Consider the following 22491-nt stretch of genomic DNA (forward strand, 5'->3'; position numbering starts at 1 on the left):
ACGAACAACTGAACTTGAAAATAACTGAGAATGGACAACAATATGGATTGGGCACAACATTGTTAAACATTCATAAATTCGCTGAATTAGACAGGATCACAGAGTGAGTAAACATGCATATCGGAAGTGAGTCCATGGACACAAATCAGATCAGGTGGACTACAATGATAAAATGACGTTTGATTTTATTCTTTTCATCTCTTATGTAATTTACCAATTAGAAACAAAGGATATTTCACCCCGTTTTTTAACTCTTCCCTGAATTTGCTCTGGGGCCCTGCGTAAATGAAAGGGTTGATGCAGCAACTCAAAAGCTGAAGCATATATCCGTATTCCTCCAGAACAAATGTAGACTGACTGACATTAGAACCTGAGAAATAAGTCACCTTTGCTACTCGGACGTAAAAGATGGTTATAAAGAATATTAAATATAAGATGATGAAACTACCTGAAATGGCAAAGAGTAAAACAATAGATTTTTGCCTGTTTTCCAGCTCTGGGTCACTCTGATTCGCTCCAGTGTTTCCGGTCCGCAGTCTCCTGCGAGCTCTACTGGCCGCTATAATGTGTCTGACAGTCAGAGCATTGAGCAGTAAAATTAGAATGAATGGGAGACAAGGGGTTAAAATACAATGAATCCAGTCAAATGCAACCCACCCTGGTTCGGTATAAAATGTTGATTTTATGCCGCAGAACCAGGGTACATTGTTAATTATGTCCAAAGGTTCATGTGTAAAATATAAGAAAGAATTTTTGAAACAACTCAGTATGGACACGATTGTTATGACCCGTGCAGCTGTCTTCACAGTGCAGTATTTGATTTTCAGCTTCTGGCAACAAATGGCTACGAATCGATCAAAGGTGAAAACCACCGTTAACCAGGCGGAACTGTCTATTGCAGCATAAGTTAGGACAGAACGAAAACTGCACACTGGTGTGATGGACAGAAAACTGAACGGGAAATAGATACCAGCAATCCGGTTCAATATCACAGTGCTGACAAGGAGCAGTAGATCAGTCGCCGCCATAGAAACAAGATAACAAGTGATGCATCTGGAAAGACCACATCTTCCTCTCGACAAGATCACAATCACCACTAAGTTAGCTGCAACGAAGGTAGACATAGAGATTCAGAAAGTCGGAACAGAAATGCAGAAAAAAAAACAAAAAAAAGCAAAATACTGCGGTCACTGGAATCTGAAACAAAAACAGAAAAAAACTGAAAGAACTGCGGGGAGAGAATAGAGACAAAGTTTCGAGTCCAGATGACCACTGCCACTGTAGATGTCTCACGCATTTTCACATTGTGAGAACACAGTGACAGCTAACTTACATGGCAAGGGTAACCTGCAGATAATTCACAGAGGGCAGCGTTAATAACACACGTTAAATTTACCCATTATCACAGAGCGAATATTCGTCAACAGAATGTTTCCAAAACAAAATGGATCTACTTTCATACGGAAATCATGGTTTGGTTATTCACCTTGAGTTTGGATGTCAATAACATTTGGACATTTCGTGTAAACTGAGTTGAAAATGTGCCGATTACATGAAAGTAACATTGACACTAACATAATATTACTGCATGTAGTTTGATGACAAGATACTCTTTTAGCCAAGGCAATTGTGCCAGCAAAGTGAATAAATAAATATGCAAGCTGCATTCACTGTTTGTCATCTTTCTGGTAATTCACTCACAATATCGTTAAGACAATGGCAAAAACAGTCACACTAAGATGACACGGTCTCATTTCAAAAAATCATGCAGTGTATCTAACGCAATATAATTACCATTATACGAGGCAAACAGTCTGATAATTCACACAAAGCAGCAGTGTCAATTACAGGACATAACCAGACTTCCATCTTGAAAAAAAAGACAGAAAAAGGTAGGAAAATATAATGAAAGGGGAAAATCGTACAGAAGAGCAATGACCCAGGCAAATCAATACATTCCCAAAATAATGCCGGGCTAAAATACTTCACCTGGAACCCCAATAGCGGCAAGGACGGGATAGTAAACGGCAAACAGCAATCCTTGTGGTGCCCCGTGCATTTCTAACAGAATCTCACAACACGTTGTTTATTCCAGTCTCTAGTTACCAGATTTATATGTAATGTCAGCCTCCAGAGACTTCACTAATTGGTTTGGATTTTTTAAAGTTTATTGGTCTAAATTTAACCAGGGGTTTAGTGCAGCTGCGGTCAGACCTGGATTTTCCACTTAGATGGAGTCACAAACAAAACTCACACTAACTTTCTAAAACTTTTCAGTGATAAATTGCTCCATTTGGTTGAAAAGCTGAGTGTTGTGAATCTGGAAATGAGAACCATGGGATTTGTGTTATCCAGTAACTTGTTTCCCAGGTTTAGCCTCAGGGTTACAATTCCATTTGTGTTCTATATTGAAGCGAATCTTATATCAAAATTAGGAGAAAACAAGGGAAATATTGAATCTTGGAACAAATCATGAGGGAAATGTTTGGAAGGAGGTGTCTCGGTATTGGTATTATTGGCATGTGAATGGTATTATTGATGATTAAGTGGAAAGTATTGGATCGTTGGGCTACTGGTGGTCAGTTCCCTTCCCTCCCGTTGAATTCCTCCCTTTCATAAGAGACGTGGATTTATTTTACCTGCCTGTTCATAGGAGAAAGGGAATAACCAACACACTACAGCAGTGCTGCGGGATTAACGGAACTAAAGAGACTTGTATAGAATTGTAAACAGTGCGGTCATGCTGCAGTTCTGGAATAGGTTTTGCAGAAATAGAATTATGGTCAGTGACACACTAGTTTAGAATATATTTAATACTTGCTGTCTTAGTCTCTGTGGCGCAATTGGTCAATGCGTTCGGCTGTTAACTAGGACGATGGTGCGAGACCACCCAGGCATGCAATCTTACCCTTTTCACACCATCAGCATTCACAGGGAAACGGTTGAGGCTGGAAGTGGGTCCGTGAGCGCTAATAAAATAAAAATAGCTCTTAGTTGCTACCAGCTGGATTATTATCTGGTGTTACAGACAATATTTCATGACAATTGATTTCAAGCATATTATATATTACATTATATACATGTTACCATTATATCATTAAACTTAAAATATTACAATCGAAACATGAACTCGTGGCTGAGCATTTGTTCCAATTCCATATCCCTGCGTCCATTCATTCCTGGATAGATCACAAATCTATCTAACCCAAACTGAAATGTGTTCAATGATGGAGCATCAGAACCCTCTGGAGTAGAGAATTCCCGAGATTCACGAGTCTTTCAGTGAAACAATTTCTCCTCATCTGAGTTCTAAATCATCAGCACCTTATCCTGAGATTGTGCCCCCGTGTTTCAGATTCTCAGATCAGGAGAAATAATCTTTCAGTTTTTTTTAATGCCATCTATTCTTTCTCATTAAAGCTGTTGAGATTTTCCAGCATTTTCTGTTTTTGATTCAGATTCCAGCATCCTCAGATTTTGCTCTGATTCTGTCTAAAATGCGGGGATCCAAACTGCACACACTGTTCCAAATGTGGTCTCAACAAAACCCTGAATTACTGCAGCAAGACTTCAAACACTTCAACACTTAACTCCGAGCTCAAGGCTGGAAGGAGAGTGTGACGGTGGATAATTCTCACTGGGTACATTCCTGTAATCAGTAACTGGATCAGGAAGATGAGATATCTGTGTTTCTTTGTACTGTCATCTGTAAACTCCATCTCCTCTCAATGCCGTGTGTCTGACATTCGCTTTCCCTGCTTTCCAGGTGAAGCTCGGGTTTACCAACTGTCTGTGTCTGTATCAAGTAACTAACTTAACCTTGGAGCTGGATAACCAAAGGGAGCTGGAAGAGAGGCAGCGACAGAAACGGGAAGAGAAGCGACATGATGCCGTTTGGTAAATGACTTGTGCCCGTTACCCTCCGTGATGAATTCCTGCCGTGTGTTACCTTCCAAGTTTCACAGGAGACACAGTGATGAGGTTGGTGGGTTTTGGAAATTGAAAGTGTCACATGAGCAGTTTGCGGGACTATTTCACCTCACTGTCCATTTCCTGTTCCAGCTAACAGGAATCACTGCTTTCATTGGCTCAAACAGTCACTTGTGTGTGATATAAACATGGCAATGTGAAGGATAAACTTGTATTTGGTGAATAAAAAGACAGAAATAAAACAAACGGCAGGTGGCTCATGGATAAATTAATATTTTAGAAACTTTCCATTAGTTTCCCTGGTGGTCTAGTGGTTAGGATTCGGTGCTTTCACTGCTGTAGTCCGGATTCGATTCCCGGTCAGTTAAACAATCCTGTGTTACTTCCCGGTTTGCACCAGTTCTGTCGGAATCAGTATCAGGGAGATTTCCTCATTAGTATCTGAATTGGAAATGTCACATTTAAAGAACAAAGAAGAAAGGAAGCGAAAGGTTACAAAGCGCTGATGATACCAAATGCGGATGATTATTGAAAGAAGATGAAAATGATGCATTAATGAATGGACAAAAATCATTGCCCCCTTAGATATTTGCCAGACGAACGCTTTTAAATGTTGATGTTGGGGATAAGTTTTACAATCAGATTGAAAGTAACGGTTATCTTCCTGAATTCAGTGACATGGGCTCTCAGTCCAACCATCGGAACCTGCAGCAACACAGCCTAGTTGAACATTATAGTCAGGCTGATTCGCTGTAGCGTTTTTCGAGTTGTTTCTGTAGTGTAGTGGTTATCACATTCGCTTAATACGTGAATAGTCCCCAGTTCGAATCCAGGCAGGAACTTTCATTAAGCTTTCTCATGTCGGGTAAGGGAAATTGTTTGATTTCAGTTTGTTGCTCAACATTATCTGAACCTCGATGTTAAAGACATGTTATCACTGTTCTGATTTCACCCTCAAATGTTTTCTATGAAATAAAGTGCACTGGGGGGAAAGTTCGATTTTGACACCGAGCATTTATTCGCATCTCGTTCAGTCTCCAACAGAATTTAATGGGTTTATAGGTGCAGACTAATATGGTTACTCACCATCTGAAATATCTGATAGTAGTGTGTGCTCAAAAAGACAGAAACAAGTGATACTGGAAGTGTTTGTAGTCTCGATGTTGTGCTAGTTGTTATAATTCACACTCAGTTACTGGTTTGAAAAGAATCATAGTGAATTCGGAAAGTTAACTCCACATTTGTTTCAAGCCCTGCTGAGAAATTCCAGTCCTTTCTGTTTTTATTCTAACAGGAATCATAGGAGGAGGAGCAGACCACTCGGTCCATCGAGATTTCCACCATTCAATACCATCATGGCTGATCTTGGGATACAACTTAGTTTTCCACCAGTTCCCCATATCCCTGAATTCTCCAAGAGATCAGAAACCTGTTTATCCCAACTTTAAATGTGCTCGATGATGGGGCGAACATAACTGTCAGGTACAGGAAATACCAAAGATTCTCACCCTTTGAGTGAAGTAATTTCTCCTTATCTTAGCCCTAAATGACCAGCCCCTCATCTGTGCAGCAGGGGGTTAGATTCCCGACCAGCAGAGAAAAAGAAAATCTCTCAGCCTCCATCCTATCAAACCGAATCAGAACTGTGTAAGTTTAAATAGATCACCGCTTATTCTTCTAAACTCCAGAGAATTTCATCACAGGACAACTCACTGACCCCAGGGAACAATCTGGTGAACCTTCTCTTTACCGTTTCTAATGCAAAGCATAAACATTTTTAAATGTGACTGTCACATTTGCACAAAATATTCAACCTGGTTTCCACAAAATCCTGTGTAACAGCAGAAACACCTCGTTATTTTTAAACTCCAGTCTGCCGGCAATAAGAACAAAATGTAATTTCCCTTCCAAATATCTGCTGCACCTACATGCTAACTTTATACATTCCTTGTACAAACGCATCTACTCTATTCTTAATATCAACATTTATATTTATCAGCTCGTCAAATATGTACTGCTCTTTCAATTTTTTTTCGCGAAGAAGAATACCGTTTTGCTTTCCAAAATTGCACCTGACCTGCCCTCAGAAGAACACTCTGTTTCACTTCTTATTACTACCTGTCATTTTGCTACAGTTTATACCAGCTAAATTTTGCCTGGTGGCTCCAGCGAGAATTGAACTCACGACCCCTGGTTAACAAAGCTAGTGCGCTCACCACTGAGCTAAGGAGCCACATGCTGTAAGGGGCTTGTGGTACGAGTAGCATTATCAGTGGATTGAAGAGCAGGATGGGGTTTGAGGTAGGGGATTTTTCATGAATGGGGAAATGTCTGAGGTGAACAGAAAGTTAAAAGAAGCAACCTGAAAGTGACCTGATTTGACATGTGTGCTGTGTGTGTATCTGACATGTATGTTGTGCCTGTCATGTGATTCTGCTTCAGAGTTTATCGTTAGTGTTACATCTCCGACTTCTCCAGCTCCGATGCCAGTTCATCCAGCTGGAAGATTTAGATGTTGTTCCCTTCACGGACTCTGTGAGGCGTGTTTTCATTAAATAAAGAATTGAACAAAAAATGATTCACTCCGTGACTGGGAATCGAAACCCCGTCACGGCGCCGATCCCGATCACTGGACCTTCAGTGATGCTGATGTGAGAGATTTGTAATGAATTGACCATCTCTGTACCCATTGCTTTATTTCCAATAATTTTCAACAAAAATAAGTCACGATGAGAAATGACAGGATTTGAAGCTCAGTTAGAAAGTCCCAATCCATCCTCTGGGCAGGGATTACAGTCTCAATGTTGGCAATTCTGTCGCTTATATCGACAAACAGCCATTCAGCCTGTGTTCCTGTCTGTCTTCTCGATCGGAGTAACTCCGTTTGATAAAGTGTCATCTGGACTCGAAACATCCGCCCTTTTCACTCCTTACAGGTGCTGTCAGACATTGGGAGATTTTGGAGCATTTCCTCTTTTCCCATCCGCAGTAATTTGCTTTTATCACTGAGGAAATTTGGTTGAGATTATTCGAAGAAAGATGAAAATGATGCATTAACGAATGGGCAGAAATCATTGCTGTCTTAGATATTTGGGAGATGAAAGCTTCTCGCTTGCCCGCTAGCCGAAATAGCTTAGTTGGGAGAGCATTAGACTGAAGATCTAAAGGTCTCTGATTCAATCCCGGGTTTTGGCAGGGTCCTCTTGCTGTTTTTCTGCGCTATCTGCTAATGGGCGCCGCATTTTGTCTCACACTGTCTTCAAAGATCAGTTCACACAAGTTGCAACAGATCAAATCTCAAATGGCTTTCTGCTGACTGGCTCCGGAAAAAGGCAGAGTTTAAGAGCACGGAAAGAGCCCACTCGGACACCCACATGGCAGGCGCCCACACCCCTCCTTTCCGCGCCTGCCATGCGACATCTGGACGGGACAAGTTAGTTCTGATTCCCGCTCCACAGAGAATGCCGGGAATACTGACATCGCCCAATATTTTCTGTTTTTACTTCAGATTTCGAAAGTCCGCAATAGGCTACTTTATGTTTATGTTTGGAGCTGACAAATGGCAAGTAACATTCCCGCCACACAGAATGCTGAGAGGCTTGGTGATGCTGTTGTCTGTGTGGTGTTGGAGGGGTGCGGGGGGGCTGCCGGGTGGAAGTGGTCTTGTGTTTGGAAGGTGCTGTTTGAGGTGCCTTTGGTGGATTCCTGCATCATGCAGACAAGTGGAGAACATTCTATCGCACTCCTGACTTGTGCCACGTCGATGGTGGACTGTTCCACCGATTCAGGGACTATTTCCTCGGTTGGATGTAGCTGTCACTCGGGTTCATTGTGGGAGATTTGGAGGGATGTCAGAGGTAGATTCTTTACTCAGAAAGTGGTTGGGGTGTGGAATGGACTCACTGCTGTGATTGTGGATTCGGAAACTTCAGGTACTTTCAAGCGGTTATTGGATAGGCACATGGAGCGCACCAGAATGATAAGGAGTGGGATAGCTTGAACTTGATCTTGGTCTTGGTTTCAGACAAAGCATGGCAGAACATCGTGAGACGAATGACCTGTACTGTGTTGTACTGTTCTATGTTCTATGTTTTTTGGGAGTCAGAAGGTGAGTTAGTCCCGCAGGCTACCCAGCCTCTGCCCTGCTCTTTTAGCCTGATAACTGATAACTGATAAGGGGATTTGCAAAAAAAAACTCGTTAACCTAGATGGTGGTGGGAATCGGGAACTCACAGCCGAAAGTATGGCAGGGGAAAGAACCCTCACATTTAAGAAGCATTTAGATGAACACTTGAAACGACATAGCATGCAAAGAAGAGAACCAACTGTTGCAACATGGGATTTGATGAGATAGGAGTTATATGGCCGAAGGGCCTCTTTCAATGCTGGAAATCTCCATCACTACATTATCTCTTCCAGGAAGTTAGCAACTGTGATAACTCAGCATTCATTCAGAGCAACAATGGGGGCTGTGAGCACTCTATTATGGGCCTTACATCTCCGAAGTCCTGTACCTAAAGCCCAATAGTGTCTGATTTCAGACAGACGGAGTACACATTGGTCTAAATTGATGAAACACAAACACGTGCTGATTTGTGTTTTAGCCAGTGAGCTTGGTGAAGGGCACAGCAGAACCTTCTTCAGGTCCTCTCGGAACTTGGTCTGAGTGACTGGGTAGATGAAGACGTTGTTGCAGGAACTGACTAGCTGGAGCATGTTTGCTGTTTCCTGAAAGATGTATCGTGGGTCTTTGAAATCCAGGCTGGTGCGGTAGCCCACACCTGTAATCCACACATAGAGGGAGTATATGACATAGGTGACCCAGAGGAGGAGGAAGCTGAGGGCGATGGCGAAGAGCAGGATGATGGACCTCTTGCGGTTGGCCATCGCTGGGTCCCCGTGACCCTCCGTGCCCCGGAGTCTCCTGCGAGCTCTGCTGGCCACTAAGATGTGTTTTACGGTTAGAGCGTTAAGAAGCAGGATGAGGAGGAACGGGAGAAATGGGGTTAAGATGTTGTCCAGCCAACCAAATGCCTGCCAGGCGGGCAGCGTGTAATAACTGGGCTTAAAAGCACAAAACCAGGGCACCCCGTCTAGGATGTACAAGGGCTGGTAAGTGAAATAGAAAGGGACATTCCTGACACAGCTCAGGACACAGACTATTCCTATAACCAGCAATGCTGTTTTCTCGGTGCAGTACCTGGTCTTCAGGCTCTGGCAGCAGATGGCCACAAACCGGTCGATGGTAAAAGCCACTGTCAACCAGACAGATGCATCCCGGGTAAAATAGACCAGCAGATTGGTGAGTGTACATGCGGGAGTGGTAGACAGGACGCTGCTCTGAAAGTAGATGCGGCCAATCCGGTTGAGGATGACGGCAATGATGATGACAAGGAAATCAGCCAATGCTATCGCGATCAGGTAGTAGGTGATGCACCCTGACAGTCCGCACCGTCCTCGGGATAAGATTATGATCGTCACCAAGTTGGCTGTGAGATAGAAAGAGGCAGAGAGAGGTGTTACTGAGAGGGATGTAAACACCAGCTGCTGCGCTCTCCAATCAGTTACTGAAAACCACCCCATCCTTCACTTTGCCAAATCCAGACTCCAGTAAAGTCTCGGCAATGACACGATATTCGAAACTGGATTTTTTTTTAAGTTATGGGGAATCAGTCCAAATTTTAACTCCCGCTCTGGTCACTGAGTTGATCCCCTGAGATAAGTATCAAATTTCAGATTCTCCGAAAATTTACTGTCACTATTCTTCTTCGTACTAATCCCATCCATCCATCAGCCCTATCAGCCCCCATTCAGGCAGCGTCTCTCATTTTATAATCTCGTTCTTCGGATTGTCAATCCCTCCAACATCTCGCCTTTCCAGATTTTGGTAACATGCTACAACTATCTGAGATCACACCGTATCTCCGAGTGTGGACTTCAATGCCCCTGATTTTCAGTTTGCTGTTACCCGCCGAGACCCTAACCTGTGGAGACTAAAGACTAACCTTTCCCTTTCTGCTTCAGGACGACCCTTAGAAAATAAATTTGTTGAACAATTCTAAGTCATTTTGTTGTTAGTATAAAGTTGATTTGTTAAAGTTCTGTAAAGTATACCCATTCTACTTATTCGGGTGCCTGAAGAAACAAACGCTACATCACCTTCTCAAATGAAAGCCAGAGATGGACAAGACATATTCGCTTTGCCACATCTACATGGATGCAGCTAGTGAATAAAAATATATTTATCTGACATTTACCAGACTTACTAACACAAAGGAAAATGCATATGCATAACCCCCTCAACTTTTATCAAAAGTTTCAGTAATTAATTCTTAATTTTTAAAAGCTCAGCAACAATGTGGACAGCCCAGTGCCACCTCATTCAAATCAACGATTACTAACTGCTGGAGGTCGCAACATAGCTTCATGTAACCACTGAATGCATGTTCTATGTCAATGCATCTAATTGAATTCCTAGATTGCAATAGTTCATTTTCTGAGACTGTGCATACCAGCGGATGAAATACAGGTCACTTCAGAGACTTTATCCTGAATAACACTGAAAACACTGGATCGGGTTTCACTACATTTGAATAAAACCGAATGTTCAACAATAAAAAGGTTAATGTTTATGCAACGCCATACATTTCAAGTCATAAGAATGATTTGGGATCTTTCTCCTACCAGGAACACCAACGGCGGCGAGAATGGGATAAGAAATGGCGAAGAAGAGACCTTTCGCTGGTCCATGCATCCTCTCCCAGAAAGTGAAATGAAGCTGAAACCTGAGCTCTGCAGTGGTTTCATTGTGTCCCACATTTATTCTGAGTGAGCGTCTCCAGAGGAATAATTAATTTAGAAATGACACCTTAGTTACAGGCCGGTGAACAAACAGATTCACTCACTGTTTGGTACCCCACATTGCACCACTGGCAAGGGGGATGATCCCATTGTATACCTAACCAAACTGTTGCTTGCTCATTCCATGGTTACCTTTACCTCCCACAAACACTGCCTTCGTGTCTACATCAAGAACAGCAGGTGAGGGGAAATATTGATCTGGGCTCTAATCTCAAATTCAAAGACCATTTCGTCTAATTTCTGCCCAATTCCATTTTGCTCACAGATATCAGAATAGTTAGGCACGTATTTCCTTCTGAGAGTTTTGGAAACTGAAATCAGAAGCATGAGTAGTGCATTCAGTATTTCCGAGTCTACTCCGCCCTTCATTTTGATCATGAGTGATCATCAAACTGCGTTCCTACTCCCTCATTCTTTTTTTCAGATGTACATCTGAAACACCTGAAGTCACTATGACCGTTTTTCACATCCTATCCTCCTGCTCTCACATTCAGCGAGCACAGGATGGATTTCACAGAAATGACAAATGATAACTGAGGTTAATGTGTTATATTTCCCTTAAGAAGTGATACAATGAACCCGTTTTCCGATCTACAAACAGCATGCGAAACATTTTTTATGCATGGAATTCACCTTGGACTTCATTATTTTGGGGCGAAATAACTGCAATCCTGCATTTCATTTGTTTATTTTCTCACATAAACCTCGGTCATCTAAAGTTTTATTATCGAGAAGATGTGTAAATCATGTTTGGAGGAGTAAGCTTGATGAAAGTTACTCTTTAACTCTTCTTTGAAATAAAGGAACAGTTGGTGTCACACATCAATAACCATTCGACTGGAGACAGGCAATGTTTGAGCAAGAGTGTGTGTGTGTGTGTGTGTGTGTGTGTGTGTGTGTGTGTGTGTGTGTGTGTGTGTGTGTGTGTGTGTGTCTTGGGAGAAAGGCCTAGTATCATAGATCAGAGTACTGTCGTTTGCACAGTGTGACTCCTCGCAATGTGGACTCTCGCCGTCCCACATGTTGTTTAAATTGGCACAGATGACTGAGTGAATGGCACGCGTAGGTGGACCCCATGCAAAATATATACTGAATTAGAAACATCTTTTGAAATGAGAAATCCTCATTTTGTATCGTTTCATGTTAAACGGGATGACACACCTTTGTATCTTATTAAAAAAACTCAGCACTTTAACTGTTTAAACAGGTAAAGTTCAGTCCAAAAAAACTAATCCATACTGAATTTAAAAAAGAAATACTGAAGTTACTGCAAATTCCAACTCAAAGCAGCAAGTATTTGAAAAACTCAACAGATCAAACATCATCTTTGGACAGGGAAACATTGAATATTTCAGGTCAATGACTTTTAATCCAAAAAGGAAAAAGTTAGAGATTTAATGGTTTAAAGCAGCTACAGAGTGAAGGAAAAAAAGGGCAAGAACTATTTTATGAACTTGTGACACACGTGGTGTATATGGATTTTAGCAAAGTGTTTGATAAGGTTCCCCATGGTCGGCTACTGCAGAAAATGTCGATGCATGGGATTGAGGGTGATTTAACGGTTTGGATCAGGAATTGGCTAGCTGATAGAAGGCAGAGGGTGGTGGTTGATAGGAAATATTCAATCTGGAGTTCAGTTACAAGTGGTGTACCTTAGTGATTTGTTTTGGGACCACTGCTCTTTGTCATTTTTAGAAATGACCTAGATGAGGGTGTAGAAGGATGGATTAGGAAATTTGCTGACGACACCAAAGCCGGAGGAGTTGTAGACAGTGAGGATGGATGCTACAGTTTACAGAGGGACATAGATAAGCTGCAGAGCTGGGCTGAGAGGTGGCACATGGAGTTTAATGAAGAAAAGTGTGATGTGATTCACTTTGGTAAGAGTAATAGGAGTACAGAATATAGGACTAATGGAAGGACTCTTGGTAATGTCGACAAGCAGAGAGATCTCGGTGTACATGTGCATTGATCCCTGAAAGTTGGCACCCAGGTTGATAAGGTTGTTAAGAAGGCGTACGGTGTGGTACCTTATATTGGGATTGAATTTCGGAGCCGTGAGGTCATGTTGCAACTGTACAAAACTCTGGTGTGGCCGCACTTGGAGTATTTGTTCCAAAATGTGGAATCAATGTCGATGGAGATAAGGAATAGTATAGGGAAAAAGTCACTGGTGGGTGTAGTCTGTACGACCCCAATTAATAACTTCGAGGTGGGGCAGGCTATAAACAAACAAATAACAGATGCATGTAAAAATGTAACAACAATAATCATGGGGGATTTTAACCTCTATATTGATTGGTCAACTCAAGTCGGATGCCATGGACTTGAGGAAGAGTTCTTAGAATGCTGTCAAGATAGTTTCCTCGAACAGTATGTTGCAAAACTTACGAGGGAGCAAGCTATCTCGGATCTGGTCTTGTGTAATGAGGTAAAATTAATGATCTTCTTGTTAGGAATCCACTTGGAATGAGTTATCACAATATGGTTGTATTTCTCATACAGATGGAGGGTGAGAAAGCTCTGTCCCAAACCAGTGTCCTCTGCTTGAACAAGGGGGATTGCAATATGATGAGGGCGGAGTTGGCTAATGTAGACAGGGAACACAGACTAATTGATGGGACAGTTGAGGAACAGTGGAGGATTATTAAGGAAATTTTACTCAGTATTCAGCAAAAATATATTCCAGTGAAAAAAGAAGGAATGTAAGTAAAGGAATAGCCAGCCATGGATAACTAAGGAAATAAAGGAGAGTATCAAATTAAAAACCAATGAAGACAGAGTGTCCACAATTACTGGGGAACTAGAAGATTGGGAAAACTTTAAAAAAGAACAAAGAACTACTAAGAAAGCAAAAAAGAAAAGAAAGATAGCTTATGAAAGTAAACTCGCACAAATACGAAAACTGATAGTAAAATATTTACAAATATATAAAATGGAAAAGACCGGCTGAAGTAAATGTTGGACTCTTAGAAAGTGAGAAGGGGGATTAATAATGGGAAACGAGGAAATGGCCGAGCCCTTAAACAAGTTTGTTGTGTCGGTCTTCACAGTGGAGGATACAAATAGCACACCAATAATCGATGGACAGGGGGGTGAGGACGTTAAAATGATCAATATTACGAAAACGGCAGTGCTGGGTAGGGTAATGGGACTAAAGGTAAACAAGTCCCCTGGTCCGGATGGAATGCATCCCGGGGTACAAAAAGAAATGGCAGAAGTAATAGCAAATACATTAGTTGTATTTTATCAAAATTTGCTGGACTCTGTGGAAGTGCCAGCTGATTGGAAAACAGCTAATGTAACGCCACTGTTTAAAACAGGAGGTAAACCAAAGGCAGGTAACTAAAGGCCAGTTAGCTTAACATCTGTGGTTGGGAATATGCTGGAATCTATCATTAATGAAGAAATAGCAGGACACTTGGAAAAAAATGGTTCAATCAAGCAGACACAGCATGGATTCCTGAATTCTTTACTAAATGTAAAACACAGCGAGACTATGAAGTGAGTAAAAAAAGTAAACTATTCAGCTGGATAAACTTGTGTCATATTTGGAAAAGTCAGAGGTATGAAATCAGCATAAAGCTCTGAAGAACATTCTCTAAACAGACACATGGCAGGTACTGATAATTGGAAGTATTTGAAACGCCTAAAATTCTATCGCTTTCGCATCGCATTTTGTAACTCCCTGTTGTCCATCTCAATTCCTCACACATCCACTCAAGATCAGCCATCTGTAAATTCAGCCTGTTCCTTGTTTCGCGGATTATGGTACGTTTGATGCAAACAACGCGCGGAGCTTGGCTCCATAGCTCAGTGGTTAGAGCACTGGTCTCGTAAACCAGGGGTCGCGAGTTCGACTCTCGCTGGAGCCTGCTTAACTCTCCCTGGAAGGTTTAATTTATAATACCAAAAATACACACAGCAAGTGCAACGGGGTTCGAAGTTGATGAAGGCAGCTTACATGAGAGTCGACATTTCCAATGTGACTTTAAAAAGTGACGAGTTATTCCCATGATCATGAAAGTAGTAAAAAGAGGCATGTTTGAAAAAGCTGGCGGTTTTGTTTGTGCATAGGAGCGCAGGAAATTAGTTTGTTAGCAATCAGTTAGAAAGGGAAATGGCATTTTGACCTTTCTTATCAAAGAAATGGAGTTCAGCAATAAATAGGTATTACTACAGTTGAGAGGGTTTATTGAGACCCCATGTGGCAAATTCTTCGCAATGCTGGTCTCCATATTTAAGGAAAGATATTCTTGCATTGCAGACGGTGTGGTGAAGGGTCGCTAGTTTGCTCCGTAAGCTCGGGTTTACGCTGTGATGAGGACTTGAGTAAATTCGGTTGAAATTCTGTTGCGTTTAGAGAAATGAGGGGTGATCTCATAAAAACCTGCTCCATTCTGAATGGGGTCGAGAGGGTGGACGCTGAGAGATTCTTTCCACTGGACAGGAATCTAAAACAGCATCAGCAAAAAGAGCGTTTAGGGCAGTATGCAGCTTGTACATTCTCCCCGTTTATACATAGGTTTCCTCCCGGTACTGCGGTTTCCTCCCACAGCTCAAAGATGTGCTGGTTAGGTCGATTGGACTTGGCAAATTGCTTCTTAGTGTCCAAAGGTGTGTAGGTTAGGGGGATTAGCAGGATGGGTGCGTGGGGCTGCGGGAATGGGACCTTGATGTGGTCTCAGTCGGATAGTCGTTGTGGAGTCAGACGGGCCGTATGGCCTCTTTCAGCAGGGCAGTGGTTCTATGAGATCAGAGGAATTTACTTCACGCAAAGTGCTGTGCATCTTTGAAACTCTCTCCCTAAGAGGGTTGTCGCTGCTCCTTCATTGAACACGTTTCAGTTTGTGATGGGAAAAAATACGGTCTGTCTGGGAATTGAGGGGTATAGGGAGCTAGTGGGAAAATGGAGTTGAAGCCCAAGGTCGGATATGAAGGCATTGAATGGTAGAGCAGGCTCGATAGGCCGAGTGGTCCATTCCTGCTCCTATTTATTGTGTTCATGTGTTTGAGAAAAACAGTAATTCATGTTTTTAATGAAAACAGATTGCTCCAGAAGTTCTCAGCAGGTTGGGAAGTCTTGTTGAAGTTGTACAAGTCATTTTAAGGGCACATTCGTAAAACCGAGCGCAAATTCTGGCTATCCTATTATAGAAAGGATATTATTAAACTAGAAAAAGCGCAGAAAAGATTTATGAGGATTTATTAGTACTTGACAGATTGCGTTATAAGGAGGGACTTTTTTTTTCCCTCTGGAGCGTAGGAGGCAGAGGAGTGACCTTATAGAGGTCTATAAAACAATGAGGGACATAGACAAGGTAGATCGTCAATATCTCTTCCCAAAGGTAGGGGAGTCTAAAGCTAGAGGGCTTAGACTTAAGGTGAGAGGGGAGAAATCCAAAAGTGTCCAGGTGGGAATTTTTTACGTCATACAGAAAATTCCAGGGGTGGTAGTGGATGCGGGTACAATTTTATCTTAAAAAAAACATTTAGATAGTTACATGAGTAAGATGGGAATAGAAAAATATTGGCAAAACGCGGGCAATTGGGATTAGTTTAGGGGTTTATAAAAGGATGGCGTGGACAAGTTGGGCCGAAGGGCCTGTTTCCATGCTGTTAACCTCTATGTCTCTATGAACAGGTCTGGCAGCAAATATGAAGAGAAAAACAGAGTTAAGTTTCAGAATCCAATATAATGTTATTCAAAACAGTAACATCTTCGAGTTATAACAATTTGCACAACATCTAGACAGGGAATTGAATTCAATCCAACGAATGTCCTGAATTTAAACTGTTGCTGTATTGCTGTACTAAAATTATTCCGGAAAGTTAGCTGTTATTTGAAAGGCTGGAGGCTTGATCGCACTGTGAGCCACACAGTTTTCCTCTGTTCCTGCTTCTACTTATATTCTCAACATAGACACACTGTGTGTCCTTCTGCAACAAAGAAACATTGTTCAAGCTTTGCTGTTCTCACTGTTATTCAGTAAGTTGATATACAAATAGATCTATGTATATTCATTTCAAATAATACAAGAGCTATTAGATTACGCTTTGGTATATTTCCAAATTATTAGAAACACTGTGTTCACAGTAACTGATAGAAGATGTTGCTGTGATTGCAGATATAGAACTGGAACCCACCATCACACCCAGTGAATCCACTGACTGTTTAAGTGTTGATCAGTGAAAATGCCAATCATCCTCTGTGACATACAGATACCAAATAAATAAGCAATAGCCAATCAAAATAGAAACCAGAATCAGTCAATCTTTTTCTCTGCTTTCAAACATGTTGTTATTTTCTGTACCATTTGCCAGTGAGGTGAATGAAAAAGTGAACACAGTTTGTGATGTAAAAATGTGCTCACTCCTTCTGGGAACAAAATCACATTGATACACAGAGCAACACACACACAGACACAAAGACGGACAGAGACTTGGGGAGATGCAAACATCCAGAAATCAAGGATGTCAACAATTGGTTTCAGTCTTGTTCAATTTCTGGCTGGAGTTTAGCAAGTTATCGCTGATGAGCATTAATGAAGGAATCTGAAAATGAAACAAGAAAAAAAAACTGGAATATTTGGAAGGATTTGATTGCATTGAACGAAGAATTAATTCTGCAGTCACCTAAAGGAATGAATGCTGAGCAGAGCAGTGGGTGAGGTTCAAATCTTCGTGAGAAAACATCAGTTTCAAATCCACTTTCACTGCTGTTTTGATTGCAGGTCAGGAAATGAAGCTTTATTGCTCTCCTCCAATCCGTGAAAATGAATATCACTTATTTCCCGGCAGCAGGCACAAATCTCAGTCTCGCCTTGTGTCCTGTCCTTTCTCAAGTAAAGACTCGCAGCAAATTCAACAGGAAGCCATATTCTCCCATCTGAGGAGCAGACGAGGTTAAGGACAGTTTAAATGGAGCCAGCTCTTCACTGCAGCTCATTGTGTTTCTGACTGGAGATGGTTTTTGTTTGCTGCACATTCCAGGATCATCTGATTCGGTGACGATTTCTTCATCGCCCATCCCAACTCCCCTGATTTTGACATGTTTCAGTATCAATGCAGTGAAATGACAGGATTATCACATTTCCCCGCGTGGTAATGCGGCCGAGCGGTCTAAGGCGCTCGATTTAATATCCAGTGTCTTGCGAGGCGTGAGTTCGAATCTCACCACTGCCAGAGAATAGTTGAACGCAGGGGTGTGTGTGATCTCGTTTTTATTTTTGACAAACACCCTTGTAAGAACGGGATATTGCGCTTGACTCATCGATCGACAGTTCCGGCGCACCATTGCAAAAAGAAAAACTCACCGACCTCCTCAGAATGCATACAGGGGACAACGTTAGAGTCCCTTCCTTCTCCAGTACGTCCCCAGAGTGGAGAAGCTTCTTGGGGACCTTCAGCATGCAATTGATGAAGACAAACATCTCGCGAAGGCCATCTCCACACCCCCCTACTTGCCTTCAAAACACAGAGCAACCTCAAACAGACCATTGTTCACAGAAAACTACCCAGCCTGCAGGAGAACAGCGACAATGACACCACACACCACCGCCACGGTAACGTCTGCAAGATGTGTTGGAACATCGAAATGGATGCCATCATCAAACGTGAGGACAGAATCCACCAGATAGACGATATATACACATGTAACTGAGCCACCGTGGTCTACCTCATCCACCGCATGAAAGGGTATTCCGTATCATAGTACATCGCCCAGACCATGCAGACGCTACGACAACAGATGAATGGACGCCGCTTCACAGCCGACAAGGCTATTCCATTCCTGTCGGGGAACACTTAAGCAGTCAAGGCATTCAACCACCGATCTTCGGGTAAGCTTTCTCCAAGGCGGCCTTCAAGACACACCACAACACAGAATCGCTGAACAGATCTGATAGCCAAATTCCAAATACAAAGAACGGCTTCAACCTGGTTTTTGCGTTCATGAAACACGACTTGTAACCCCCACCTTTTGGCATGGGCTTGCAAAATCCTAGTAAGTGTCCAGGCTTGAGACAATTCACACTGCTTTAACCTGTCCTTATCCCCCTCTCCACTTAATCTCACAGTTGCTTCTTCTGAGTGAAAACTGCCTCTTCTTCACTGGAGGTAGGAGAGTTCCTGCTTAATTCAATGAAAGTGTTTTCTTGTCATTGAGCACAAGATTTGGACCCAGATCTGCGAGATATTTGTGTGAGTAGAAGGAATAAATTTTTCCCCATTAACAGCCAAATTTTAACATCAGCATTTTATATCATCTGCGCTTTGTAGCCTATCGCTCTCCCTTTTTTTTCGTTCTTTTCATGTGACATTTCCAATTCAGACGTAAAGGAGGAAATCGCCTTGATACTGATTCCGACAGAACTGGAAGTAATACAGGATTGTTGTACAGCAATAAATCCACATTCCCTGACCGGGAATCGAACCCGGGCCGCGGCGGTGAAAGCGCCGAATCCTAACCACTAGACCACCAGGGAAGCTGACACAAGCTTGTAAAAAGATGAACTTACCAATGAACCGATTTCTATTTATTTTATTTCAGACTTTTAAATTCACCAAATACAAGTTTCTCCTTCACATTGCCATGTTTATATCTCACACAAGTGACTGTTTCAGCCAATGAAAGCAGTGATTCCTGTTAGCTGGAACAGGAAATGGACAGTGAGGTCAAATAGTCCCGCAAACTGCTCATGTGGCACTTTCAATTTCCAAATCCCACCAACCTCATCACTGTGGCTCCTGTGAAACTTGGAAGGTAACACACGGCAGGCTTTCATCACGCAGGGTAACGGCACAAGTCATTTACCAAACTGGAAAGCAGGGAAAGCGAAGGGATGATACACGGCATTGAGAGGAGATGGAGTTTCCAGATGACAGTTCAAAGAAACACAGATATCTTATCTTCCTGATCCAGTTACTGATTACAGGAATGTACACAGTGAGAATTATCCACTGTCACACTCTCCTTCCAGCCTTGAGCTCGCAGTTAAGTTCTGAAGTGTTTGAAGTCTTGTTACAGTAATTCAGGGTTTTGTTGAGACCACATTTGGAACAGTCTGTGCTATTTGGATCCCCGCGTTTCAGACAGAATAAAAGCAAAATCTGAGGATGCTGGAATCTGAATCAAAAACAGAAAATGCTGGAAAATCTCAACAGCTTTAATGAGAAACAATAGATAGCATTTAAAAAGTGAAACATTATTTCTCCTGATCCGGGAATCTGAAACACGGGGGCACAATCTCAGGATAAGGTGCTGATGATTTAGGACTGAGATGAGGAGAAATTGCTTCACTCAAAGGCTGGTGAATCTTGGGAATTCTCCACTCCAGAGGGTTCTGATGCTCCATCATTGAACACATTTCAGTTTGGGTTAGACAGATTTATGATCTATCCAGGAATGAATGGAAGCAGGAATATGGAATTGGAACAAATACTCAGCCACAAGTTCATGTTCCGACTGTATTTTTTAAAGTTTAGTGGTGTAATGGAACATATAATGTAATATGTGATGTGTTAGAAATCAATCGTCATTAAATAATGTTGGTAACACCAGATAACAGTACAGCCGGGAACAATTGACAGCTATTTTTTTATTGGCACCCACGGACCCTTTGCCAACAGGGAACTGTTTACCCGTGAATGCTGATCGTGAGGAAAATAGTAAAATCTCGTCCCTGGGTGGTCTCGAACCATCAACCTTTAACAGTTAGCACCCAAACGCGCTAACCAATTGCTCCACAGAGACTAAGCCAGTATGCATAACGTAAACTCTAAAGTAGTGTGTCAGTGACCACAATTCTATTTCTGAAAACCTATTCCAGAACTGCAGCATGACCGCACTGTTTACAATTCTATACAAGTCTCTTTAGTTCCGTTGATCCCGCAGCACTGCTGTAGTGTGTTGGTTCTTCCCTTTCTACTATGAACGGGTAAATCCACGTCTCTTACCACAGGGAGGAATTTAACGGGAGGGAAAGGAACTGATCACCATTTTTATTATGGGATTGAAACATTCAGGCACATAAATCCGGCCCGTTACAGGAAAGTCCAGTAGATCCGCACTGAGTCTCAATTCCCTCATCTGTCTGAGTTTTTTTTTCCTGGTTCTTGGTGATGAAAAACGATATATGAAGAAAAATATTCTGTGAAATGTGCGCCATTTCCCCTAGTTCACTTACAATATCACTTGTATCTGTCTTTTTGAGCACACACTACTATCAGATATTTCAGATGGTGATTAACCATATTAGTCTGCTCCTATAAACCCATTAAATCTCTTGTAGACTGAACGAGATGCGGATAAATGTTCGGTGTCAAAATCGCCTTCCCTGTCTTTTCGTCAAAATAACGTGTTTATAATTTCACAGAAAGCATTTGAGGGTGATATCAGATCAACGGTAACGTGTTTAACATCGAACTTCGGTTCATGTTGAGCAACAAACTGAAATCAAACAGTTTTCTCTTCCACCACACGAGAAAGTTTAATGACTGTTTCTGCCCGGTTTCGAACCGGGGCCCTTCCGCGTGTTAGGCGAACGTGATAACCACTACACTACAGAAACAACTGGACATGTACGCTATCGAATCTGCCTGTCTGCAATGTTCAACTGCGCTGTGTTGCTGCAGGTTCCGATGGTCAGACTGAGAGCCCATGTCACTGAATTCAGGAAGCTAACCGTTACTTTCAATCTGATTGTAGAACTTATCCCGAACACCAAAACTTAAAAGAGTTCCTCTGGCAAATATCTAAGGGAGCAATGATTTCTGCCCATTCATTGATGCATCATTTTCAACTTTCTTCGAATAATCTCAATCAATTGTACTCAGTGATAAAAACAAATTACTGCGGATGGGAAAAGAGGAAATGTTCCAAAATCTCCCAATGTCTGACAGCACCTGTAAGGAGTGAAAAGGGCGGACGTTTCGAGTCCAGATGACACTTTATCAAACGGAGTTACTCCGATCGAGAAGACAGACAGGAACACAGGTTGAATGGCCGTTTGTCGGTATAAGCGACAGAATTGCCAACATTGAGACTGCAATCCCTGCCCAGAGGATGGATTGGGAATTTCTAACTGACGTTCAAATCCTGTCATTTTCACCTCCCGTCATTTCTCATCGCGACTTATTTTTGTTGAAAATTATTGGAAATAAAGCAATGGGTACAGAGATGGTCAATTCATTACAAATCTCTCACATCAGCAACACTGAAGGTCCAGTGATCAGGATCGGCGCCGTGACGCGGTTTCGATTCCCAGTCACGGAGTGAATCATTTTTTGGTCAATTCTTCATTTAATGAAAACACGCCCCACAGCGTCTGTGAAGGGAACAACATCTAAATCTTCCAGCTGGATGAACTGGCATCGGAGCTGGAAAAGTCAGAGATGTAACACTAACGATAAACTCTGAAGAACATACATGTCAGATACACAACATACATGTCAGATACACACACATCACACATGTCAAATCGTGTCACTTTCAAGTTGCGTCTTTTAACTTCCTGCTCTCCATTTCAGACATTTCCCCATTCATCAAGAACCCCCCACCTCAAACCCCATCCTGCTCCTCAATCCACCGATAATACTACTCGTACCAGAAGAAATTAACAGCATTTGGCTCCATAGCTCAGTGGTTAGAGCACTGGTCTTGGAAACCAGGGGGCGCGAGTTCAATTCTCGCTGGAGCCT

The 22491-nt window shown here is 42.1% G+C and overlaps 5 non-coding genes across 5 annotated transcripts; 3 read left to right on the forward strand and 2 right to left on the reverse strand.

The window, feature by feature from the left end:
- The first annotated feature begins 7052 nt into the window (after positions 1-7052).
- trnaf-gaa (transfer RNA phenylalanine (anticodon GAA)) lies at positions 7053-7125 on the forward strand. The gene has a single exon. It is a non-coding gene; the product is annotated as a tRNA-Phe (tRNA).
- Positions 7126-14593: 7468 nt separating this feature from the next.
- On the forward strand, positions 14594-14666 carry trnat-cgu (transfer RNA threonine (anticodon CGU)). The gene has a single exon. It is a non-coding gene; the product is annotated as a tRNA-Thr (tRNA).
- A 4539-nt stretch (positions 14667-19205) lies between these two features.
- trnae-uuc (transfer RNA glutamic acid (anticodon UUC)) lies at positions 19206-19277 on the reverse strand. Its single transcript has one exon. It is a non-coding gene; the product is annotated as a tRNA-Glu (tRNA).
- Positions 19278-21289: 2012 nt separating this feature from the next.
- Positions 21290-21362, reverse strand: trnav-aac (transfer RNA valine (anticodon AAC)). Its single transcript has one exon. It is a non-coding gene; the product is annotated as a tRNA-Val (tRNA).
- A 1056-nt stretch (positions 21363-22418) lies between these two features.
- Positions 22419-22491, forward strand: trnap-ugg (transfer RNA proline (anticodon UGG)). Its single transcript has one exon. It is a non-coding gene; the product is annotated as a tRNA-Pro (tRNA).

This window comes from Carcharhinus amblyrhynchos, unplaced genomic scaffold (assembly GCF_965287045.1).
Source record: "Carcharhinus amblyrhynchos unplaced genomic scaffold, sCarAmb.v2.hapA scaffold_38, whole genome shotgun sequence".
NCBI lineage: Eukaryota > Metazoa > Chordata > Chondrichthyes > Carcharhiniformes > Carcharhinidae > Carcharhinus > Carcharhinus amblyrhynchos.